The 16,068-nt window shown below is 45.9% G+C and overlaps 7 non-coding genes across 7 annotated transcripts; all 7 read right to left on the bottom strand.

Annotated features, from left to right (window-relative positions):
• Positions 1–1,261: 1,261 nt before the first annotated feature.
• Positions 1,262–1,452, bottom strand: LOC130349151 (U2 spliceosomal RNA). The gene has a single exon (XR_008886552.1). It is a non-coding gene; the product is annotated as a U2 spliceosomal RNA (small nuclear RNA).
• Positions 1,453–3,534: 2,082 nt separating this feature from the next.
• Positions 3,535–3,725, bottom strand: LOC130349150 (U2 spliceosomal RNA). The gene has a single exon (XR_008886551.1). It is a non-coding gene; the product is annotated as a U2 spliceosomal RNA (small nuclear RNA).
• Positions 3,726–5,801: 2,076 nt separating this feature from the next.
• On the bottom strand, positions 5,802–5,992 carry LOC130349149 (U2 spliceosomal RNA). Its single transcript, XR_008886550.1, has one exon. It is a non-coding gene; the product is annotated as a U2 spliceosomal RNA (small nuclear RNA).
• A 2,083-nt stretch (positions 5,993–8,075) lies between these two features.
• Positions 8,076–8,266, bottom strand: LOC130349241 (U2 spliceosomal RNA). Its single transcript, XR_008886633.1, has one exon. It is a non-coding gene; the product is annotated as a U2 spliceosomal RNA (small nuclear RNA).
• Positions 8,267–10,358: 2,092 nt separating this feature from the next.
• On the bottom strand, positions 10,359–10,549 carry LOC130349147 (U2 spliceosomal RNA). The gene has a single exon (XR_008886549.1). It is a non-coding gene; the product is annotated as a U2 spliceosomal RNA (small nuclear RNA).
• A 2,062-nt stretch (positions 10,550–12,611) lies between these two features.
• Positions 12,612–12,802, bottom strand: LOC130349146 (U2 spliceosomal RNA). The gene has a single exon (XR_008886548.1). It is a non-coding gene; the product is annotated as a U2 spliceosomal RNA (small nuclear RNA).
• A 2,090-nt stretch (positions 12,803–14,892) lies between these two features.
• On the bottom strand, positions 14,893–15,083 carry LOC130349144 (U2 spliceosomal RNA). The gene has a single exon (XR_008886546.1). It is a non-coding gene; the product is annotated as a U2 spliceosomal RNA (small nuclear RNA).
• Between the last annotated feature and the right edge of the window lie 985 nt (positions 15,084–16,068).

Here is a 16,068-nt window from a genome sequence, read left to right as displayed (position 1 = left end):
CGGAGAATACGTTTATATATATGTGTGTGTGTGCGCGTATATATATATATATATATATATATATATATATATATATATATATATTTCTCCGCCGAAATCACTTTTAAACCCATTTCCACCTTTTTTTCCCTTCTCTTCCTCTTACTTTTTTTTCACGTTTTTTTACGTTTTTCTCCTTTTCGCCTCTTTTCTGGGCGTATTATTCTTCTTTTTCTTCTTTTTTTTCGTCTAATGCATACCCCATCAGTGCAGCAATGCTTATTCAATACCGCCAGCAGATGGAGACACTGGGGGATAATTTTCTAAGGATTTATACTGATTTTTCCTGTCTGAATTTGTCGCACAGAAAGTTGCAGGCCAAATATGTGTGACATTTCTGCGACTTTAGCTTCTAGAGCATTTTTACAACATTATACATAGGTGCTGAATACATAAAAAGCGACTGTTCAGCGACAGACAAGTCGCATCGGCTGAAAGTAGGCCAGAATGTCAGTCCATGTTGGAGCAGGTTTAGATACAGTCTAAAGTATAGATCTCAAAGTCTGTGCACAGAATTTAGCAAGGGCCTCGCACCTTCTGATGCATCAGGTAGGTGCACAATAGCATAGCCTAACCCTCTGTACTTTGGTCTATATTGATGCGGGACATAGACAGCCAGCTGATGACCAATCCATTAGTGCAATGGATGGCTGGAAGCATTTGTCTTTGCCTTTGCAATACCACAGAAGCAATGCATGGTCAATGTACAGCAATGACACACCTGTGTGAACAGCCAGGAGACCCCCCCCCCCCCCCATGTTATGTTACATAGTTACATAGTTAGTACGGTCGAAAAAAGACATATGTCCATCAAGTTCAACCAGGGAATTAAGGGGTAGGGGTGTGGCGCGATATTGGGGAAGGGATGAGATTTTATATTTCTTCATAAGCATTAATCTTATTTTGTCAATTAGGAACATTCAGCACCCACCCGCTATCAAGGCAGCTGCCTATCATGTCATGCCCTACCTGCACAGGTGTGCTGGCTACTCAAATGATCCAATTAAGGAGGCCATTTAGTCAGCAGCAGCAGAAGTCCTGTGCCTGGACGCTCCAACAGCGGCCAGACACAAGCAGAAGCAGAAGCAGCAGAAGCAGCAGCAGCACCACCTTTTGTTTTTTGGCTGCTGCAGCAGCAGCAAGGCCCACAGGGCTGGCTAGCTGGCTAGCCAGCAAGCAGGTAGCAATGAAAGTAGGAATCTTTCTTTTTAACCCTGTAAGGGGGTGGTGCACTGTACCCGAAGATACTGCCATATCGGGTCAATGCATAGGGCGACGGAAGCAAGCTTCGAAATCGGCCCCCGTTCTCAAAAATCCATTTAATATATGGTCCCCAGATAGGGGACGTATCAGATATTAAACTGATAAGAACAGATACTACACTTGATCTTAGCCAAAAGGCCGAGAAGCGATAACCGTGAAAGGGGCGGGCCCAACAAGGTGCCCTTCATGGGCACTATCACTGCTTGCTGTCAGGGAGGCTGCCAGACAATTTTCCATGCACACTCTGGGCTGGGGGGCAGTCAACCACCAGTACACACAGCAGAACCTAAACCCATACCATTATTGCTAAGCAGCAAGACAGGGGCCCATTGCACTCCCACGGGGCCTTTTTAAATGCAATCCATAACCCGGATTTGCCAGGAACCCTTCTTACTCCTCCTACTTGCATGTGACACTGGGCTTAGGATCTGCATAGGAAACACACACACAAGCACACACCTACCTTTGTTGCCTGCAGATGCCTCCTTGGCTGTCCCCAAACGGTATCAAACCAACACCCACGGGAAGCTGTAAGCATAGAGGACATGCCTGCACCCCATTGGACTTACCTGTGTGGGTTAAACCCGGGTTATTTGACAACCTATGGCGGTGATGGTTCTGCTCAGGCAGAGCAGTGCTGATGCTCCTCATAAAGCTGTCGCTGCTGTGAAGGTTCTAGGTGACATCACAAATCCCTATGGTTACATACACAACAAAGCTGGGTTGTTGTTGTTTACACTCTGCAAGGCCTGTGGAAGTGAGTGACATCATAGCACTGTAGTTCTGAGGGTTCTAGATGGATGCAACAATCTCCTGTTGCTTCTATGAAGGCCATAATAGACGACATCACCAAACAGCTCCATAGTCACATACACAGCAAAGGAGAGATGTTGTTTACACCTAGTGATGTCAGTGGTATTGAGTGACATCACAGCACAGTGCTAAGGCTCCTGGGCCTGGACACAGCAGCGGCTGCAATATCTCAACGGAGAATACGTTTATATATATGTGTGTGTGTGCGCGTATATATATATATATATATATATATATATATATATATATTTCTCCGCCGAAATCACTTTTAAACCCATTTCCACCTTTTTTTCCCTTCTCTTCCTCTTACTTTTTTTTCACGTTTTTTTACGTTTTTCTCCTTTTCGCCTCTTTTCTGGGCGTATTATTCTTCTTTTTCTTCTTTTTTTTCGTCTAATGCATACCCTATCAGTGCAGCAATGCTTATTCAATACCGCCAGCAGATGGAGACACTGGGGGATAATTTTCTAAGGATTTATACTGATTTTTCCTGTCTGAATTTGTCGCACAGAAAGTTGCAGGCCAAATATGTGTGACATTTCTGCGACTTTAGCTTCTAGAGCATTTTTACAACATTATACATAGGTGCTGAATACATAAAAAGCGACTGTTCAGCGACAGACAAGTCGCATCGGCTGAAAGTAGGCCAGAATGTCAGTCCATGTTGGAGCAGGTTTAGATACAGTCTAAAGTATAGATCTCAAAGTCTGTGCACAGAATTTAGCAAGGGCCTCGCACCTTCTGATGCATCAGGTAGGTGCACAATAGCATAGCCTAACCCTCTGTACTTTGGTCTATATTGATGCGGGACATAGACAGCCAGCTGATGACCAATCCATTAGTGCAATGGATGGCTGGAAGCATTTGTCTTTGCCTTTGCAATACCACAGAAGCAATGCATGGTCAATGTACAGCAATGACACACCTGTGTGAACAGCCAGGAGACCCCCCCCCCCCCCCCCATGTTATGTTACATAGTTACATAGTTAGTACGGTCGAAAAAAGACATATGTCCATCAAGTTCAACCAGGGAATTAAGGGGTAGGGGTGTGGCGCGATATTGGGGAAGGGATGAGATTTTATATTTCTTCATAAGCATTAATCTTATTTTGTCAATTAGGAACATTCAGCACCCACCCGCTATCAAGGCAGCTGCCTATCATGTCATGCCCTACCTGCACAGGTGTGCTGGCTACTCAAATGATCCAATTAAGGAGGCCATTTAGTCAGCAGCAGCAGAAGTCCTGTGCCTGGACGCTCCAACAGCGGCCAGACACAAGCAGAAGCAGCAGAAGCAGCAGCAGCACCACCTTTTGTTTTTTGGCTGCAGCAGCAGCAAGGCCCACAGGGCTGGCTAGCTGGCTAGCCAGCAAGCAGGTAGCAATGAAAGTAGGAATCTTTCTTTTTAACCCTGTAAGGGGGTGGTGCACTGTACCCGAAGATACTGCCATATCGGGTCAATGCATAGGGCGACGGAAGCAAGCTTCGAAATCGGCCCCCGTTCTCAAAAATCCATTTAATATATGGTCCCCAGATAGGGGACGTATCAGATATTAAACTGATAAGAACAGATACTACACTTGATCTTAGCCAAAAGGCCGAGAAGCGATAACCGTGAAAGGGGCGGGCCCAACAAGGTGCCCTTCATGGGCACTATCACTGCTTGCTGTCAGGGAGGCTGCCAGACAATTTTCCATGCACACTCTGGGCTGGGGGGCAGTCAACCACCAGTACACACAGCAGAACCTAAACCCATACCATTATTGCTAAGCAGCAAGACAGGGGCCCATTGCACTCCCACGGGGCCTTTTTAAATGCAATCCATAACCCGGATTTGCCAGGAACCCTTCTTACTCCTCCTACTTGCATGTGACACTGGGCTTAGGATCTGCATAGGAAACACACACACAAGCACACACCTACCTTTGTTGCCTGCAGATGCCTCCTTGGCTGTCCCCAAACGGTATCAAACCAACACCCATGGGAAGCTGTAAGCATAGAGGACATGCCTGCACCCCATTGGACTTACCTGTGTGGGTTAAACCCGGGTTATTTGACAACCTATGGCGGTGATGGTTCTGCTCAGGCAGAGCAGTGCTGATGCTCCTCATAAAGCTGTCGCTGCTGTGAAGGTTCTAGGTGACATCACAAATCCCTATGGTTACATACACAACAAAGCTGGGTTGTTGTTGTTTACACTCTGCAAGGCCTGTGGAAGTGAGTGACATCATAGCACTGTAGTTCTGAGGGTTCTAGATGGATGCAACAATCTCCTGTTGCTTCTATGAAGGCTATAATAGACGACATCACCAAACAGCCCCATAGTCACATACACAGCAAAGGAGAGATGTTGTTTACACCTAGTGATGTCAGTGGTATTGAGTGACATCACAGCACAGTGCTAAGGCTCCTGGGCCTGGACACAGCAGCGGCTGCAATATCTCAACGGAGAATACGTTTATATATATGTGTGTGTGTGCGCGTATATATATATATATATATATATATATATATATATTTCTCCGCCGAAATCACTTTTAAACCCATTTCCACCTTTTTTTCCCTTCTCTTCCTCTTACTTTTTTTTCACGTTTTTTTAAGTTTTTCTCCTTTTCGCCTCTTTTCTGGGCGTATTATTCTTCTTTTTCTTCTTTTTTTTCGTCTAATGCATACCCCATCAGTGCAGCAATGCTTATTCAATACCGCCAGCAGATGGAGACACTGGGGGATAATTTTCTAAGGATTTATACTGATTTTTCCTGTCTGAATTTGTCGCACAGAAAGTTGCAGGCCAAATATGTGTGACATTTCTGCGACTTTAGCTTCTAGAGCATTTTTACAACATTATACATAGGTGCTGAATACATAAAAAGCGACTGTTCAGCGACAGACAAGTCGCATCGGCTGAAAGTAGGCCAGAATGTCAGTCCATGTTGGAGCAGGTTTAGATACAGTCTAAAGTATAGATCTCAAAGTCTGTGCACAGAATTTAGCAAGGGCCTCGCACCTTCTGATGCATCAGGTAGGTGCACAATAGCATAGCCTAACCCTCTGTACTTTGGTCTATATTGATGCGGGACATAGACAGCCAGCTGATGACCAATCCATTAGTGCAATGGATGGCTGGAAGCATTTGTCTTTGCCTTTGCAATACCACAGAAGCAATGCATGGTCAATGTACAGCAATGACACACCTGTGTGAACAGCCAGGAGACCCCCCCCCCCCCCCATGTTATGTTACATAGTTACATAGTTAGTACGGTCGAAAAAAGACATATGTCCATCAAGTTCAACCAGGGAATTAAGGGGTAGGGGTGTGGCGCGATATTGGGGAAGGGATGAGATTTTATATTTCTTCATAAGCATTAATCTTATTTTGTCAATTAGGAACATTCAGCACCCACCCGCTATCAAGGCAGCTGCCTATCATGTCATGCCCTACCTGCACAGGTGTGCTGGCTACTCAAATGATCCAATTAAGGAGGCCATTTAGTCAGCAGCAGCAGAAGTCCTGTGCCTGGACGCTCCAACAGCGGCCAGACACAAGCAGAAGCAGCAGAAGCAGCAGCAGCACCACCTTTTGTTTTTTGGCTGCAGCAGCAGCAAGGCCCACAGGGCTGGCTAGCTGGCTAGCCAGCAAGCAGGTAGCAATGAAAGTAGGAATCTTTCTTTTTAACCCTGTAAGGGGGTGGTGCACTGTACCCGAAGATACTGCCATATCGGGTCAATGCATAGGGCGACGGAAGCAAGCTTCGAAATCGGCCCCCGTTCTCAAAAATCCATTTAATATATGGTCCCCAGATAGGGGACGTATCAGATATTAAACTGATAAGAACAGATACTACACTTGATCTTAGCCAAAAGGCCGAGAAGCGATAACCGTGAAAGGGGCGGGCCCAACAAGGTGCCCTTCATGGGCACTATCACTGCTTGCTGTCAGGGAGGCTGCCAGACAATTTTCCATGCACACTCTGGGCTGGGGGGCAGTCAACCACCAGTACACACAGCAGAACCTAAACCCATACCATTATTGCTAAGCAGCAAGACAGGGGCCCATTGCACTCCCACGGGGCCTTTTTAAATGCAATCCATAACCCGGATTTGCCAGGAACCCTTCTTACTCCTCCTACTTGCATGTGACACTGGGCTTAGGATCTGCATAGGAAACACACACACAAGCACACACCTACCTTTGTTGCCTGCAGATGCCTCCTTGGCTGTCCCCAAACGGTATCAAACCAACACCCACGGGAAGCTGTAAGCATAGAGGACATGCCTGCACCCCATTGGACTTACCTGTGTGGGTTAAACCCGGGTTATTTGACAACCTATGGCGGTGATGGTTCTGCTCAGGCAGAGCAGTGCTGATGCTCCTCATAAAGCTGTCGCTGCTGTGAAGGTTCTAGGTGACATCACAAATCCCTATGGTTACATACACAACAAAGCTGGGTTGTTGTTGTTTACACTCTGCAAGGCCTGTGGAAGTGAGTGACATCATAGCACTGTAGTTCTGAGGGTTCTAGATGGATGCAACAATCTCCTGTTGCTTCTATGAAGGCCATAATAGACAACATCACCAAACAGCTCCATAGTCACATACACAGCAAAGGAGAGATGTTGTTTACACCTAGTGATGTCAGTGGTATTGAGTGACATCACAGCACAGTGCTAAGGCTCCTGGGCCTGGACACAGCAGCGGCTGCAATATCTCAACGGAGAATACGTTTATATATATGTGTGTGTGTGCGCGTATATATATATATATATATATATATATATATATATATATATATATTTCTCCGCCGAAATCACTTTTAAACCCATTTCCACCTTTTTTTCCCTTCTCTTCCTCTTACTTTTTTTTCACGTTTTTTTACGTTTTTCTCCTTTTCGCCTCTTTTCTGGGCGTATTATTCTTCTTTTTCTTCTTTTTTTTCGTCTAATGCATACCCCATCAGTGCAGCAATGCTTATTCAATACCGCCAGCAGATGGAGACACTGGGGGATAATTTTCTAAGGATTTATACTGATTTTTCCTGTCTGAATTTGTCGCACAGAAAGTTGCAGGCCAAATATGTGTGACATTTCTGCGACTTTAGCTTCTAGAGCATTTTTACAACATTATACATAGGTGCTGAATACATAAAAAGCGACTGTTCAGCGACAGACAAGTCGCATCGGCTGAAAGTAGGCCAGAATGTCAGTCCATGTTGGAGCAGGTTTAGATACAGTCTAAAGTATAGATCTCAAAGTCTGTGCACAGAATTTAGCAAGGGCCTCGCACCTTCTGATGCATCAGGTAGGTGCACAATAGCATAGCCTAACCCTCTGTACTTTGGTCTATATTGATGCGGGACATAGACAGCCAGCTGATGACCAATCCATTAGTGCAATGGATGGCTGGAAGCATTTGTCTTTGCCTTTGCAATACCACAGAAGCAATGCATGGTCAATGTACAGCAATGACACACCTGTGTGAACAGCCAGGAGACCCCCCCCCCCCATGTTATGTTACATAGTTACATAGTTAGTACGGTCGAAAAAAGACATATGTCCATCAAGTTCAACCAGGGAATTAAGGGGTAGGGGTGTGGCGCGATATTGGGGAAGGGATGAGATTTTATATTTCTTCATAAGCATTAATCTTATTTTGTCAATTATGAACATTCAGCACCCACCCGCTATCAAGGCAGCTGCCTATCATGTCATGCCCTACCTGCACAGGTGTGCTGGCTACTCAAATGATCCAATTAAGGAGGCCATTTAGTCAGCAGCAGCAGAAGTCCTGTGCCTGGACGCTCCAACAGCGGCCAGACACAAGCAGAAGCAGCAGAAGCAGCAGCAGCACCACCTTTTGTTTTTTGGCTGCAGCAGCAGCAAGGCCCACAGGGCTGGCTAGCTGGCTAGCCAGCAAGCAGGTAGCAATGAAAGTAGGAATCTTTCTTTTTAACCCTGTAAGGGGGTGGTGCACTGTACCCGAAGATACTGCCATATCGGGTCAATGCATAGGGCGACGGAAGCAAGCTTCGAAATCGGCCCCCGTTCTCAAAAATCCATTTAATATATGGTCCCCAGATAGGGAACGTATCAGATATTAAACTGATAAGAACAGATACTACACTTGATCTTAGCCAAAAGGCCGAGAAGCGATAACCGTGAAAGGGGCGGGCCCAACAAGGTGCCCTTCATGGGCACTATCACTGCTTGCTGTCAGGGAGGCTGCCAGACAATTTTCCATGCACACTCTGGGCTGGGGGGCAGTCAACCACCAGTACACACAGCAGAACCTAAACCCATACCATTATTGCTAAGCAGCAAGACAGGGGCCCATTGCACTCCCACGGGGCCTTTTTAAATGCAATCCATAACCCGGATTTGCCAGGAACCCTTCTTACTCCTCCTACTTGCATGTGACACTGGGCTTAGGATCTGCATAGGAAACACACACACAAGCACACACCTACCTTTGTTGCCTGCAGATGCCTCCTTGGCTGTCCCCAAACGGTATCAAACCAACACCCACGGGAAGCTGTAAGCATAGAGGACATGTCTGCACCCCATTGGACTTACCTGTGTGGGTTAAACCCGGGTTATTTGACAACCTATGGCGGTGATGGTTCTGCTCAGGCAGAGCAGTGCTGATGCTCCTCATAAAGCTGTCGCTGCTGTGAAGGTTCTAGGTGACATCACAAATCCCTATGGTTACATACACAACAAAGCTGGGTTGTTGTTGTTTACACTCTGCAAGGCCTGTGGAAGTGAGTGACATCATAGCACTGTAGTTCTGAGGGTTCTAGATGGATGCAACAATCTCCTGTTGCTTCTATGAAGGCCATAATAGACGACATCACCAAACAGCTCCATAGTCACATACACAGCAAAGGAGAGATGTTGTTTACACCTAGTGATGTCAGTGGTATTGAGTGACATCACAGCACAGTGCTAAGGCTCCTGGGCCTGGACACAGCAGCGGCTGCAATATCTCAACGGAGAATACGTTTATATATATGTGTGTGTGTGCGCGTATATATATATATATATATCTATATATATATATATATATATATATATTTCTCCGCCGAAATCACTTTTAAACCCATTTCCACCTTTTTTTCCCTTCTCTTCCTCTTACTTTTTTTTCACGTTTTTTTACGTTTTTCTCCTTTTCGCCTCTTTTCTGGGCGTATTATTCTTCTTTTTCTTCTTTTTTTTCGTCTAATGCATACCCCATCAGTGCAGCAATGCTTATTCAATACCGCCAGCAGATGGAGACACTGGGGGATAATTTTCTAAGGATTTATACTGATTTTTCCTGTCTGAATTTGTCGCACAGAAAGTTGCAGGCCAAATATGTGTGACATTTCTGCGACTTTAGCTTCTAGAGCATTTTTACAACATTATACATAGGTGCTGAATACATAAAAAGCGACTGTTCAGCGACAGACAAGTCGCATCGGCTGAAAGTAGGCCAGAATGTCAGTCCATGTTGGAGCAGGTTTAGATACAGTCTAACGTATAGATCTCAAAGTCTGTGCACAGAATTTAGCAAGGGCCTCGCACCTTCTGATGCATCAGGTAGGTGCACAATAGCATAGCCTAACCCTCTGTACTTTGGTCTATATTGATGCGGGACATAGACAGCCAGCTGATGACCAATCCATTAGTGCAATGGATGGCTGGAAGCATTTGTCTTTGCCTTTGCAATACCACAGAAGCAATGCATGGTCAATGTACAGCAATGACACACCTGTGTGAACAGCCAGGAGACCCCCCCCCCCCCATGTTATGTTACATAGTTACATAGTTAGTACGGTCGAAAAAAGACATATGTCCATCAAGTTCAACCAGGGAATTAAGGGGTAGGGGTGTGGCGCGATATTGGGGAAGGGATGAGATTTTATATTTCTTCATAAGCATTAATCTTATTTTGTCAATTAGGAACATTCAGCACCCACCCGCTATCAAGGCAGCTGCCTATCATGTCATGCCCTACCTGCACAGGTGTGCTGGCTACTCAAATGATCCAATTAAGGAGGCCATTTAGTCAGCAGCAGCAGAAGTCCTGTGCCTGGACGCTCCAACAGCGGCCAGACACAAGCAGAAGCAGAAGCAGCAGAAGCAGCAGCAGCACCACCTTTTGTTTTTTGGCTGCAGCAGCAGCAAGGCCCACAGGGCTGGCTAGCTGGCTAGCCAGCAAGCAGGTAGCAATGAAAGTAGGAATCTTTCTTTTTAACCCTGTAAGGGGGTGGTGCACTGTACCCGAAGATACTGCCATATCGGGTCAATGCATAGGGCGACGGAAGCAAGCTTCGAAATCGGCCCCCGTTCTCAAAAATCCATTTAATATATGGTCCCCAGATAGGGGACGTATCAGATATTAAACTGATAAGAACAGATACTACACTTGATCTTAGCCAAAAGGCCGAGAAGCGATAACCGTGAAAGGGGCGGGCCCAACAAGGTGCCCTTCATGGGCACTATCACTGCTTGCTGTCAGGGAGGCTGCCAGACAATTTTCCATGCACACTCTGGGCTGGGGGGCAGTCAACCACCAGTACACACAGCAGAACCTAAACCCATACCATTATTGCTAAGCAGCAAGACAGGGGCCCATTGCACTCCCACGGGGCCTTTTTAAATGCAATCCATAACCCGGATTTGCCAGGAACCCTTCTTACTCCTCCTACTTGCATGTGACACTGGGCTTAGGATCTGCATAGGAAACACACACACAAGCACACACCTACCTTTGTTGCCTGCAGATGCCTCCTTGGCTGTCCCCAAACGGTATCAAACCAACACCCACGGGAAGCTGTAAGCATAGAGGACATGCCTGCACCCCATTGGACTTACCTGTGTGGGTTAAACCCGGGTTATTTGACAACCTATGGCGGTGATGGTTCTGCTCAGGCAGAGCAGTGCTGATGCTCCTCATAAAGCTGTCGCTGCTGTGAAGGTTCTAGGTGACATCACAAATCCCTATGGTTACATACACAACAAAGCTGGGTTGTTGTTGTTTACACTCTGCAAGGCCTGTGGAAGTGAGTGACATCATAGCACTGTAGTTCTGAGGGTTCTAGATGGATGCAACAATCTCCTGTTGCTTCTATGAAGGCCATAATAGACGACATCACCAAACAGCTCCATAGTCACATACACAGCAAAGGAGAGATGTTGTTTACACCTAGTGATGTCAGTGGTATTGAGTGACATCACAGCACAGTGCTAAGGCTCCTGGGCCTGGACACAGCAGCGGCTGCAATATCTCAACGGAGAATACGTTTATATATATGTGTGTGTGTGCGCGTATATATATATATATATATATATATATATATATATATATATATATTTCTCCGCCGAAATCACTTTTAAACCCATTTCCACCTTTTTTTCCCTTCTCTTCCTCTTACTTTTTTTTCACGTTTTTTTACGTTTTTCTCCTTTTCGCCTCTTTTCTGGGCGTATTATTCTTCTTTTTCTTCTTTTTTTTCGTCTAATGCATACCCCATCAGTGCAGCAATGCTTATTCAATACCGCCAGCAGATGGAGACACTGGGGGATAATTTTCTAAGGATTTATACTGATTTTTCCTGTCTGAATTTGTCGCACAGAAAGTTGCAGGCCAAATATGTGTGACATTTCTGCGACTTTAGCTTCTAGAGCATTTTTACAACATTATACATAGGTGCTGAATACATAAAAAGCGACTGTTCAGCGACAGACAAGTCGCATCGGCTGAAAGTAGGCCAGAATGTCAGTCCATGTTGGAGCAGGTTTAGATACAGTCTAAAGTATAGATCTCAAAGTCTGTGCACAGAATTTAGCAAGGGCCTCGCACCTTCTGATGCATCAGGTAGGTGCACAATAGCATAGCCTAACCCTCTGTACTTTGGTCTATATTGATGCGGGACATAGACAGCCAGCTGATGACCAATCCATTAGTGCAATGGATGGCTGGAAGCATTTGTCTTTGCCTTTGCAATACCACAGAAGCAATGCATGGTCAATGTACAGCAATGACACACCTGTGTGAACAGCCAGGAGACCCCCCCCCCCCCCATGTTATGTTACATAGTTACATAGTTAGTACGGTCGAAAAAAGACATATGTCCATCAAGTTCAACCAGGGAATTAAGGGGTAGGGGTGTGGCGCGATATTGGGGAAGGGATGAGATTTTATATTTTGTCAATTAGGAACATTCAGCACCCACCCGCTATCAAGGCAGCTGCCTATCATGTCATGCCCTACCTGCACAGGTGTGCTGGCTACTCAAATGATCCAATTAAGGAGGCCATTTAGTCAGCAGCAGCAGAAGTCCTGTGCCTGGATGCTCCAACAGCGGCCAGACACAAGCAGAAGCAGCAGAAGCAGCAGCAGCACCACCTTTTGTTTTTTGGCTGCAGCAGCAGCAAGGCCCACAGGGCTGGCTAGCTGGCTAGCCAGCAAGCAGGTAGCAATGAAAGTAGGAATCTTTCTTTTTAACCCTGTAAGGGGGTGGTGCACTGTACCCGAAGATACTGCCATATCGGGTCAATGCATAGGGCGACGGAAGCAAGCTTCGAAATCGGCCCCCGTTCTCAAAAATCCATTTAATATATGGTCCCCAGATAGGGGACGTATCAGATATTAAACTGATAAGAACAGATACTACACTTGATCTTAGCCAAAAGGCCGAGAAGCGATAACCGTGAAAGGGGCGGGCCCAACAAGGTGCCCTTCATGGGCACTATCACTGCTTGCTGTCAGGGAGGCTGCCAGACAATTTTCCATGCACACTCTGGGCTGGGGGGCAGTCAACCACCAGTACACACAGCAGAACCTAAACCCATACCATTATTGCTAAGCAGCAAGACAGGGGCCCATTGCACTCCCACGGGGCCTTTTTAAATGCAATCCATAACCCGGATTTGCCAGGAACCCTTCTTACTCCTCCTACTTGCATGTGACACTGGGCTTAGGATCTGCATAGGAAACACACACACAAGCACACACCTACCTTTGTTGCCTGCAGATGCCTCCTTGGCTGTCCCCAAACGGTATCAAACCAACACCCACGGGAAGCTGTAAGCATAGAGGACATGCCTGCACCCCATTGGACTTACCTGTGTGGGTTAAACCCGGGTTATTTGACAACCTATGGCGGTGATGGTTCTGCTCAGGCAGAGCAGTGCTGATGCTCCTCATAAAGCTGTCGCTGCTGTGAAGGTTCTAGGTGACATCACAAATCCCTATGGTTACATACACAACAAAGCTGGGTTGTTGTTGTTTACACTCTGCAAGGCCTGTGGAAGTGAGTGACATCATAGCACTGTAGTTCTGAGGGTTCTAGATGGATGCAACAATCTCCTGTTGCTTCTATGAAGGCCATAATAGACGACATCACCAAACAGCTCCATAGTCACATACACAGCAAAGGAGAGATGTTGTTTACACCTAGTGATGTCAGTGGTATTGAGTGACATCACAGCACAGTGCTAAGGCTCCTGGGCCTGGACACAGCAGCGGCTGCAATATCTCAACGGAGAATACGTTTATATATATGTGTGTGTGTGCGCGTATATATATATATATATATCTATATATATATATATATATATATATTTCTCCGCCGAAATCACTTTTAAACCCATTTCCACCTTTTTTTCCCTTCTCTTCCTCTTACTTTTTTTTCACGTTTTTTTACGTTTTTCTCCTTTTCGCCTCTTTTCTGGGCGTATTATTCTTCTTTTTCTTCTTTTTTTTCGTCTAATGCATACCCCATCAGTGCAGCAATGCTTATTCAATACCGCCAGCAGATGGAGACACTGGGGGATAATTTTCTAAGGATTTATACTGATTTTTCCTGTCTGAATTTGTCGCACAGAAAGTTGCAGGCCAAATATGTGTGACATTTCTGCGACTTTAGCTTCTAGAGCATTTTTACAACATTATACATAGGTGCTGAATACATAAAAAGCGACTGTTCAGCGACAGACAAGTCGCATCGGCTGAAAGTAGGCCAGAATGTCAGTCCATGTTGGAGCAGGTTTAGATACAGTCTAACGTATAGATCTCAAAGTCTGTGCACAGAATTTAGCAAGGGCCTCGCACCTTCTGATGCATCAGGTAGGTGCACAATAGCATAGCCTAACCCTCTGTACTTTGGTCTATATTGATGCGGGACATAGACAGCCAGCTGATGACCAATCCATTAGTGCAATGGATGGCTGGAAGCATTTGTCTTTGCCTTTGCAATACCACAGAAGCAATGCATGGTCAATGTACAGCAATGACACACCTGTGTGAACAGCCAGGAGACCCCCCCCCCCCCATGTTATGTTACATAGTTACATAGTTAGTACGGTCGAAAAAAGACATATGTCCATCAAGTTCAACCAGGGAATTAAGGGGTAGGGGTGTGGCGCGATATTGGGGAAGGGATGAGATTTTATATTTCTTCATAAGCATTAATCTTATTTTGTCAATTAGGAACATTCAGCACCCACCCGCTATCAAGGCAGCTGCCTATCATGTCATGCCCTACCTGCACAGGTGTGCTGGCTACTCAAATGATCCAATTAAGGAGGCCATTTAGTCAGCAGCAGCAGAAGTCCTGTGCCTGGACGCTCCAACAGCGGCCAGACACAAGCAGAAGCAGAAGCAGCAGAAGCAGCAGCAGCACCACCTTTTGTTTTTTGGCTGCAGCAGCAGCAAGGCCCACAGGGCTGGCTAGCTGGCTAGCCAGCAAGCAGGTAGCAATGAAAGTAGGAATCTTTCTTTTTAACCCTGTAAGGGGGTGGTGCACTGTACCCGAAGATACTGCCATATCGGGTCAATGCATAGGGCGACGGAAGCAAGCTTCGAAATCGGCCCCCGTTCTCAAAAATCCATTTAATATATGGTCCCCAGATAGGGGACGTATCAGATATTAAACTGATAAGAACAGATACTACACTTGATCTTAGCCAAAAGGCCGAGAAGCGATAACCGTGAAAGGGGCGGGCCCAACAAGGTGCCCTTCATGGGCACTATCACTGCTTGCTGTCAGGGAGGCTGCCAGACAATTTTCCATGCACACTCTGGGCTGGGGGGCAGTCAACCACCAGTACACACAGCAGAACCTAAACCCATACCATTATTGCTAAGCAGCAAGACAGGGGCCCATTGCACTCCCACGGGGCCTTTTTAAATGCAATCCATAACCCGGATTTGCCAGGAACCCTTCTTACTCCTCCTACTTGCATGTGACACTGGGCTTAGGATCTGCATAGGAAACACACACACAAGCACACACCTACCTTTGTTGCCTGCAGATGCCTCCTTGGCTGTCCCCAAACGGTATCAAACCAACACCCACGGGAAGCTGTAAGCATAGAGGACATGCCTGCACCCCATTGGACTTACCTGTGTGGGTTAAACCCGGGTTATTTGACAACCTATGGCGGTGATGGTTCTGCTCAGGCAGAGCAGTGCTGATGCTCCTCATAAAGCTGTCGCTGCTGTGAAGGTTCTAGGTGACATCACAAATCCCTATGGTTACATACACAACAAAGCTGGGTTGTTGTTGTTTACACTCTGCAAGGCCTGTGGAAGTGAGTGACATCATAGCACTGTAGTTCTGAGGGTTCTAGATGGATGCAACAATCTCCTGTTGCTTCTATGAAGGCCATAATAGACGACATCACCAAACAGCTCCATAGTCACATACACAGCAAAGGAGAGATGTTGTTTACACCTAGTGATGTCAGTGGTATTGAGTGACATCACAGCACAGTGCTAAGGCTCCTGGGCCTGGACACAGCAGCGGCTGCAATATCTCAACGGAGAATACGTTTATATATATGTGTGTGTGTGCGCGTATATATATATATATATATATATATATATATATATATATATATATTTCTCCGCCGAAATCACTTTTAAACCCATTTCCACCTTTTTTTTCCTTCTCTTCCTCTTACATTTTT

The sequence above is a fragment of the Hyla sarda genome, unplaced genomic scaffold (assembly GCF_029499605.1).
Source record: "Hyla sarda isolate aHylSar1 unplaced genomic scaffold, aHylSar1.hap1 scaffold_91, whole genome shotgun sequence".
NCBI lineage: Eukaryota > Metazoa > Chordata > Amphibia > Anura > Hylidae > Hyla > Hyla sarda.
Note: the sequence above shows the minus strand (reverse complement) of the source record. Positions and strands in the feature narration are given on the sequence as shown.